The 9,286-nt window shown below is 33.9% G+C and overlaps 1 long non-coding RNA gene across 1 annotated transcript; it reads left to right on the top strand.

Annotated features, from left to right (window-relative positions):
* The first annotated feature begins 284 nt into the window (after positions 1 to 284).
* On the top strand, positions 285 to 4,558 carry LOC128186140 (uncharacterized). The gene is made up of 2 exons (XR_008243898.1): positions 285 to 1,444; positions 4,258 to 4,558. It is a non-coding gene; the product is annotated as an uncharacterized LOC128186140 (long non-coding RNA).
* The last annotated feature ends 4,728 nt before the right edge of the window (positions 4,559 to 9,286 follow it).

Here is a 9,286-nt window from a genome sequence, read left to right as displayed (position 1 = left end):
TCAAAGTCCTGAAGCGAGAGTCCGAGTAGCTCAGTCGATATAGTCGTGGACATGGCCCAGGCGACCCGGGTTCAAGCCCCGAGTGCCGCAAATTTTTTTTTCTCTATTTTTCGCTTAGATCTACGATTTTATCTTTGAATTAATAAGTTTAATCTAATCTATTTAAAAATTGGACGGAAGACCCACTCGTTGCTCGCAACGAGATCGAATCTAGTTAGGGTTTTCCGTTTTTCAACGGAAAACCCTTCTGTTATTCTACTGTTTCTTATTATTATTTTTTTTTTTTCCCGCAAATTTTGTGCACGAGATTTCTCGAACATTTTTTGTATGATTGCTATGAAACTTTCAGGGTATGTAGATGATATTAATATCTCTAGACGTTTTTTTCAAATTTTTAAAATTCACTTCCGGTTATGAGTTATTGCCCTTTAATTGAAAATTGGGGGGTCTTTTGTCCAGAGTTGATCTCGGGAACTACAGATGATAGATGCATGAAATTTGGCGAAATTGTCGGTAACATTTTATAGTTTTGCTGGCATGAAAATTTTGGTAATTTCTTTGTTAGTTTTTGAGCTATTTGTCGCCAAAGTTTAAGATTTTTTCGGGGCTGAAATTTTGTTGCTTTTTGTATTATAACCTTTAAACTAAAGATATTTTGTTAATACATATAGAACAAAAGTTGTTTAGAATAACGAGAGCTTTCATTTAAAATTAAGAAAAAAGGGCTGGCCCCTATAATTAGGGGTCAGCAGCTCATACACGTATTTTTCTGATAGCAAAAATCGTTATCATTTTATGAAAAAAAATTAATTCAGTTATTGTTAATATATTAAATAATGTCATTTGGTATCAAATTTAAAAAGTTCTGTGCCCTATTTTTTTCAAATTTCATAAAACAAATATGTGTGAATCGTAACGTTACATGAACGAGTTAATTTGTCTACATAGACACACAAGCGAACAAATGCCACTTTAAGGCCCAGGCATATACTGCATTACGTTGTGTTGCGTCTTAGATAAATAGTTGTGATTCAATTTCATTTTTTTCATCTATATCATTTATGAATTCAATGAACACACATTATTTTAACGTTCTATGTGCAACTATTTGTCGGGGCGCCCCTGTTTGTAACCCCCGCGCGCGCGCCGAATGTAAACAGTAACGAACGGCATTGTAGAAAAGAGAGAGCCGTAATGCAGAAGAGAAGTTGTGTATTCTTTCGACGTACAAATGCATTTTCAATTTACTGTGAAACATATGAACATGCACAGGGAACAATACTACATATTTGTTTAAGGAGGATATTTTTCTCGTGTGAATCGTTTACGAGGAAATTCTGACAGCCACACTTCTGTCGACGATCAGCCGTTGATAAGCTACGAGTAATAAAGGGGAAAAGATGGACATTAAAGTGTGTGATTTATGTGGATGTTACTGAAGAAGGTGAGGCTTTTACTCCTTTTAAAGTTTAAAAAAGTTAAAGTTAAAATTTAGTATATAGTATAGATGTAAGTACGTGCACACTGTTTTTGTTATGGTGTGGGTGTTTGTTTACTAGGCTAACGTGTAATTTTTACATGTTTCATGGATGTTTAGACTCGCTCGAGGTTCATGGGGGACTGGAAAGGGTAACTGAATTTATCTATTTAAAAAAATAACAGATTGTGAATTTTCAACTCAAAATTCAAAGCAGGGTCTAATTAGAAACATATCGTATATTCTTGTGCAGAAGACTCCAAATGTAGTCATGAATATCCTGTAGACATAACTTCAAGTAAATAAAATTGTATACTTCAGACTTCAGAGTTAAAACATGACTTTAATATCTTTATGATGCCAATCATTGTATCATTAGAAAGGTTTAGCAGACCAACGGGTACCCGGTACATGTACTTGTACATGTAGGTTACAAGTTAGAACTATGCGTACTATTCTACCAGTTCACATAATTTTTCTTGTTTAGCAGTTATGATGTGTACTTAAATTGTCCTTGTTAATGTTTTAAATGTAATTTTTTATTCTCTTTTTTTAATCTGACTACTGGCAGTACTGGCCTGCGAGCAGTTCTCGTCGAGGACCATTTCTCGCTGGTGCACTGTAACATCATATTTTCGTATATAATTTTATGTGTTGATAAAATGACGTAACAATGCACTGGTGAGAAATGGCACTGGCGAGAACTGATCGCACGCCAATATTGATTAATTACCGACAAAAACTGAAGGTTGCGCGTGCTATTTTTTATTGAACAACATTGTTTAAAATAATTCTTTATATATGTGATGATCAGACCGGTTTGAATACCAGTGCCAGATAGCTCAGTTGGTAGAGCACCTGACTAGAGATTCAGGGGGCCCAGGTTCAAATCCCGGTTTGGTCCTTCATTATTTCTCCCATCCTGTTACAATATTGGTGTTGTGACCAACCCCTGGAACTAACAGGTTAACTCCTGCCAGGGGTGATCTTCAAGGGTGAAGATCATTTAAGGTAGCTCCATACTCGTAAAATTCTCTGAGGAAAGTTGAAAAACCGAACTGATTTCGACTTAAAAGACTTAAATGTCATCAGTTGTTAGAAAAAATATACATGTCATCACACTTTTTGAGATGCCAGATAAACATAAACTAAACCATATTTTAGCATTAGAAAAATGTATTTTTTTTCTGTTAAAAATAAAATCTTGTAGGCATAAATTTGTTTTTCTTGTTTAATTTTAATGTCAACTTTATCAGAAAACTAAAATTACAAAAATATTTTAAAATTAATCGTTGGAATAAGAAAAACTAAAGCATTTATACATACAACTGAGAAAAAAGTAAGAAAAAGAGTTATTTCCCCTTTGCATAGATAAAATATATAAAAATTTGGAAATTAAGTATAAAATTAAGTGCAAAAATATCTTTAACCTACCAATATTTCTTATTACACCCATGTGATTATATTCACATAAAATAAATAAAACTATCTTGCACAATTTTTAAAGAATTCAAAGTTTTACAAAAAAGGGTGACGTCACAGAACACTGGATCTACTTTAAGGGGGAAGGAATGTGACGGTCAGACTGGTTTGAATACCGGTGCCAGATACATGTAGCTCAGTTGGTAGAGCACTTGACTAGAGATTCAGAGGGCCAGGTTCGAATCCCAGTTTGTTCCGTCGTTATTTCTCCCATCTTTTACATATACATGTATATCAGATATATGACAGATGATTAAGGGTCATCACATGTTTTGCAAGATGCAATAAGTGTTAAAAACCTTTACTTTACAACACAATACATATAAGTGAATATTTATGTTTCCTGTTATTATTTGGTGTGGTTTTCTTGACAGTGTCGCATAAACAATTTACCCGCTCCTAAAACACAAACCTTCTTTTTGTGGATTCAGCTTACCGCTGATTGGCTGCTGTTGCAGCAGACAAATAAGATATGCACGCACAAAACACAATGAACTTATCAGAGAATGAGTTGAGTTTATTTCAACTGTTGGAATTTGGGGTTGTTTTTTTTTAAATGTATACTTGTGACAAAACATATATGTGGTACATACAGCTGTAGCTTTGTGAAGAAAATTTTGGTTAGACCATATATACCTATCATGCAAGTAAATGATATTTACAAAAAACTTGCAATTTATGGCGCACGATCGAAATATTCGCTAGTTTTATAAAGATTGACATACATGTAATGTACCACATTCTGTGAAAAATAATCTATTAAAAATTCTTCATTAAGTTTACTCATACATGTTTTATGCTTATTACACATAGTATTGTTTTTAAAACATGTAATTTATAAGAAAATAAGCAAAAACCCTTGCTAAATTTATTTGCAAAAAAAAAAACACAGTAGAATTGATAAAAAATGGTATACCAGAAGCTAATACCAGTACATGTACTTTGACGCTGTTCGGTGGGTAATATTCGTTTGTAATTTACGAATTGAAATATTGACTGTCGCACTACAAGTACGGTTACCGTAATAAACTCTCTCTCTCTCTCTCAAACTCTCTCTCTCTCAATTTGATAAGTGTTTATACCTATGAAAATTTTTTAATATTATATTATGACTTGATATGCAAATTTTTGATCTTGTACTGCCTAAATGTTATGTCATGTATTGGGATATGTCATACCTATTACACTGCATGGTCAGTGTATTTTTTCCAGAAATACTATGCATATGTTAATGTAAACACAGCTATTAATAGTACATGTATGTAAACACAGCTAATTATTTTTTTTTTTTATTTCAGCTCAAAACAGACTCTTGTTACCACATGGCTTTTACCGGTACCTGTTGATTCTTGTGGGTCAGCTCCTGAGATTAACCTGTCACCTCTATCCACATGCATATTCCTTGTGTTCTACAGACTATTTACCGGTAATTCAAATTAAATCCGATGATGCATAAACAATAATGGAACTTGAAGAAAGCATCATGCCATGTTGTGGTTTGTGTTTGATAAGAAATTATGAAAACAAAATTAAGGCTGTTTATAAAGAAATTCATAATTGCTGTGAAAATTTGTTTTTCAATAAAAGTATGCAATTATGTTTCCTTTATTTTTTATTTCATAAAGATATTTAGATGTGTTTACATAATTGAAAAATCCCCCCCCCCCTCTCTATTTAATTGTCTGCATTAAGATTACATGTAGGATATGTAAATGTACATTTGACTTTGAAATAACATCTGCTATGATAATTACTTTTGAAATGAACAAGAAACAACCTATTTCTACCTTTCTAAGGTATATATGCATAAAAAAAAGTAGAAAAACATGTCAAATTTGAAAATTTTTCATTGAAATCAACTCGATCTGTCTCCAGCTACCTGGGTATGTTTGAATTTAATTTTAATTTAAGGCAGATGTCTAACTTGTAGGTTGTAACTTACTGTTTTAGCATGGTTAGAAGGAGACTAGAAATCAGAATAGATTAGATATTCACTAAATATGATTGTTAGCTTACTTTTTTCATGAAAACAAGAAATCACAAGCAGGACAGCTGTCTATTTGTTAATTAAAATGGTACAAATCATACAATAAACAAATAAAGATCAAATTTTAGAATCATTGATGATTGTTTTCATATGTGTGAGAAATTACTCAAGGAAATTGCCACACGTTTCATAAAATTAGGTAAAACATTTCAAACCATGACTTTTTATGAAAATCAAAAGATTGGGGGGTGGGGGGTATACATGTAAGGGTATTTCTAAGTGATGTGAAGCTTTTATCATGATTATATCATGTAGGGGTATGTTGTATTGAATAAGGTTTCTTTTTAAAGGTGGTTGAACAAAAGTTGACCTCTTAAAGGTCAGGTAAAGATGTTTTACTATGGAGAACCCTGTAAATCTGTGTTTACTAAAGGAAATTGGAAATGGGGGGGTTCACTTAAATGGCCATATTTTTATTAAACCTCAATGGAATTGGCAATATGTGGTATTCTTTTTCTCAGAATTGCATTAGCTTTCTTAGTCTTTTCATAAAAATGTTAGTGTACTAAGTTAAAGGTACAAGGAACAGTTTCGGATAAAGTACCGTCAATATTTTTGTAAAATTGAGAGTGACTGTACTTGAAGGTTTATCATTGTTGCGTAGATTCATGAAATGAATTTTAATGATTATCAATAGTTAGAGGGATGTCTCTTGTTGGAATTGGTAAGCAATATTAAGGCCCCTGATTTTAAGTACATGAGAAGCAGAAATAAATTGTGAAACTTGCGGCTATGACAGATATGTTGACTTTACAGTGAAATTGAAGGTTACAAACGGGAGGTTATATAACATGAAATGTAGGTGGATGGGATATTATATGCCTATTTAGTATTTACTGGGTATGAGGACAATAGCAAGTTTATTGTCCCCAAAGACAGCAACTATTTAATGAGGCAAAGCCAAGGGAAATAGTTGCTGTGGAGTGGGACAATAAACTTGCTATTGTCCGAATAGTCAGTTAATTGGTATTTCATTATACAGAAGAAAACTTTATTTGTCAGCGATGCACAACTTCTTGATGATAAACAAATTAGAGTTAAATCAAACTTTGTATTTAATGATGCGATCTTATTAGGTCAGAGGTGTTCCGAGTTTAAGGTGATATGGGACACTTCCATGTTGTGACGTATTGTTTATCGAAATAAACAATAAAATAAAGTGTAATTATATAAGTACATGTAGTTTCTTTTCAAAAATGGTCACTTAACTCCTTAGCACAGTGGGTTAGAGGGTTACTAGGAACCTGTAAGTCATGAGTTCGAATCCCGCTGGGGTTTTTACAATTTTTACCTTTTCAAATATTTTTAAAAGCTATTTTTTGGTTAAATATTGTAAATATTGATGACTATTCACCATGGGCAGATAGCATGGATACTATTTTAAATTAGATAAAAAGGCATGTTTATGCGGGCGCCTTCTAGTGATCAATTTGTCCGTCTGTCCATCCGAGATGGCTTGACAGGAGCATAGCTTCTCTCCCCTTGGCCCAATCTGGCTCATACCTCATCCACAGGGTTCCTTTGGTTGAAGGATGTGCAGTGACCTTGAACCATGTTTTTAGGTATAAGGTTAAGGTCATAGCATAATTATATATATAAAATCCTTGTCTGGGGCTTATCTTTTTTCCCTTTGGTCCAATCTGGCTAATACTCACAGAGTGTCTCTATGGTTAAACGATGTGCAGTGACCTTGCATGAAATTTCTAGGTAACGGGTGAAGATCATATCGGATCGTGCAAAAATCCTTTTTTGAGAGCATATATAATTTCTACTAACCCCTATTTGGCTCAGACTTCACATAAGCAGAGCTTTTGAGTAAAGGGTGAAAGGGTGTGTAGTGACCTTGAACCTATTTTCAGTGAAAAGAAACTGTGTAGGTCATACCAGAATTATATTTTTAAAAATCCTTGTCCGGAGTATATCTTCTCTCCCTTTGCTCCATTCAGCCTCATACTTCACCCACATGATGCCTTTGTTCAAAATATATGCAATGATCTCGAATGATATTTGTAGATGAAGAGTCAAGGTCATATCAGATCAGACAAAAATCCATATTTTAAGAGCATAGATATACTCTCCTTTTAGCCCCTATTTGGCTAATATTTTACCTTTACAGAGTTTATTGGTTAATGGCGTGCAGTGACCTTGAACCAAGTCTGTCAATGTGAAGGTCATAGCAAATCTTTTTAAAATTAGTTTTAGATAGCAGATTATTTTCCAAATATTCTTAATCTTGGTCAGATTGAACAAAAATGCAGGTATGTTAGGGGGAATGAAATTGAATTAAAAGTTCTATGCCAGCTGGAAAAATTTCAAGTTATAGGTCAAGGTCAAAGCAGAATTCTCTGAAAAAACATAAGCGGGGCCCTTTGAAATGTTCACCATTTCAATGTTGTCTGGTTCATAGTAATTTTACATAGAAAATATTCACAGAAGTACAGTAAAGTAAACTTTACATTGATAAGTTTCTGACAATTAATGACGCAACGAGCACACAGTACGAAAGGTCAACCTTTTGAAAAGCAGTGAAGAGGAAAAGTTGCTCAGAATTATGTCTTAAACAAAATTGATTTTTTACATAAATTTTAATTTTGCATTCTGGGTTAAGAAAAAAGATGTTAGTTCAAGGTAAAGTAAACTTGTACCTAAAATGAAGTCAAATTTTTAAGTCGTACTTAAACACATTGTTTTTCTTTTGTTAAGTCGTTCTTGAAATGGTTAAGGGTTTTTGGTTAAGTCGTACTTAAAAACATTCGGATCATGTTAAGTTGTACCAAGAATCATTCGATTTTTTTTATCTTTTTGTACTTACGTTTCTTTGTTACTAGATTAAGAACTCTGCTTCTTAGACGTACTTCTAGCGTTGCTTTCGACATTAGCGGAAAACCCACTCGTTGCTTTGCAACGAGCTTTGCTCTAGTTATTATTATTATTCTTTTTTTTTCTTACCGATTTTGTGCAGACGATTTCTCGGAGATGGCAGGGTCGATTTCGCTCAAATTTTCAATATAAACGTGTTTTTATCTAAACCTGATATATAATTTTTATTTTTTGAAAATACACTTCCGGTCGGAAGTTATCGTCCGTTAACGATTTTAAAAAGTCAATTTTGTCTGTCGGGTTTCTCAAAAACGAGCAAAGATATAGAGCTGAAATTTTCAGAGATGATAGATCTACCGTTTTTCTAATGTACCTCGGTCAAGAGAATGTCCGCCGTCACTTCCGGTCGTCACCGGAAGGAAATTTCAAAAATTGAATTTTTCGACTTTTTTATTTTTTAATATTTTTCTTTGAAATTTTTACACCTTATAGTGACCCTTTCACTGATTAAGAATATGTAATTAGTTTTTAAATCGATCAAGGCATTCTCGAGAAATTAAGCGTCAAAGTTCTGAAGCGGAGTCCGAGTAGCTCAGTCGTTATAGTCGTGGACATGGCCCAGGCGACCCGGGTTCAAGCCTTGAGTGCCGCAAAATTTTTTTCTCTTTTTTTCGCTTAGATCTACGATTTTATCTTTGAATTGATAAGTTTAATCTTATTTATTCAAAAATCGGACGGAAGACCCACTCGTTGCTCGCAACGAGATCGAATCTAGTTATTATTCTTTTTTTCCTTACACATTTTGTGCAGGCGATTTCTCGGTAATGGCTGATTCGATTTCCTTCAAATTTTCACTGATGATGCCTCGCCATCTGAAGTTTGTACCCCCGTGACAATTTTTCCAAATTTACTTCCGGTCGGAAGTTATTGTCAAAAAACGATTTTTTAAAGTCAATTTTGTCTGTCAGGTTTCTCAAAAACGAGTAAAGATATAGGGCTGAAACTTTCAGAGATGATAGATCTATCATATTTCTGGCGCACCTCGGTCAAGAGAATGTCAGCCGTCACTTCCGGTCATCACCGGAAGGAATTTTGAAAAATTGAATTTTTCGACTTTTTTATTTTTTAATATTTTTCTTTGAGATTTTTACACCTTATAGTGACCCTCTTACTGATTCAGAATATGTATTTTGTTTTAAAATCGATCAAGGCATTCTCGAGAAATCAAGCGTCAAAGTTCTGAAGCGAGAGTCCGAGTAGCTCAGTCGATACTGTCGTGGACATGGCCAAGGCGACCCGGGTTCAAGCCTCGAGTGCCGCAAATTTTTTTTTCACTTTTTTTATCTTAGATCTACGGTTTTATCTTTGAATTGATCAGTTTGATCTAATCTATTCAAAAATCGTACGGAAGACCCACTCGTTGCTCGCAACGAGATCGTGTCTCGTAAGGGTCTTCCGTC

The sequence above is a fragment of the Crassostrea angulata genome, chromosome 5 (genome assembly GCF_025612915.1).
Source record: "Crassostrea angulata isolate pt1a10 chromosome 5, ASM2561291v2, whole genome shotgun sequence".
NCBI classification, from domain to species: domain Eukaryota; kingdom Metazoa; phylum Mollusca; class Bivalvia; order Ostreida; family Ostreidae; genus Magallana; species Magallana angulata.
The sequence above is the reverse complement of the archived record's forward strand: the minus strand, read 5'-3'. Positions and strand labels throughout refer to the sequence as shown.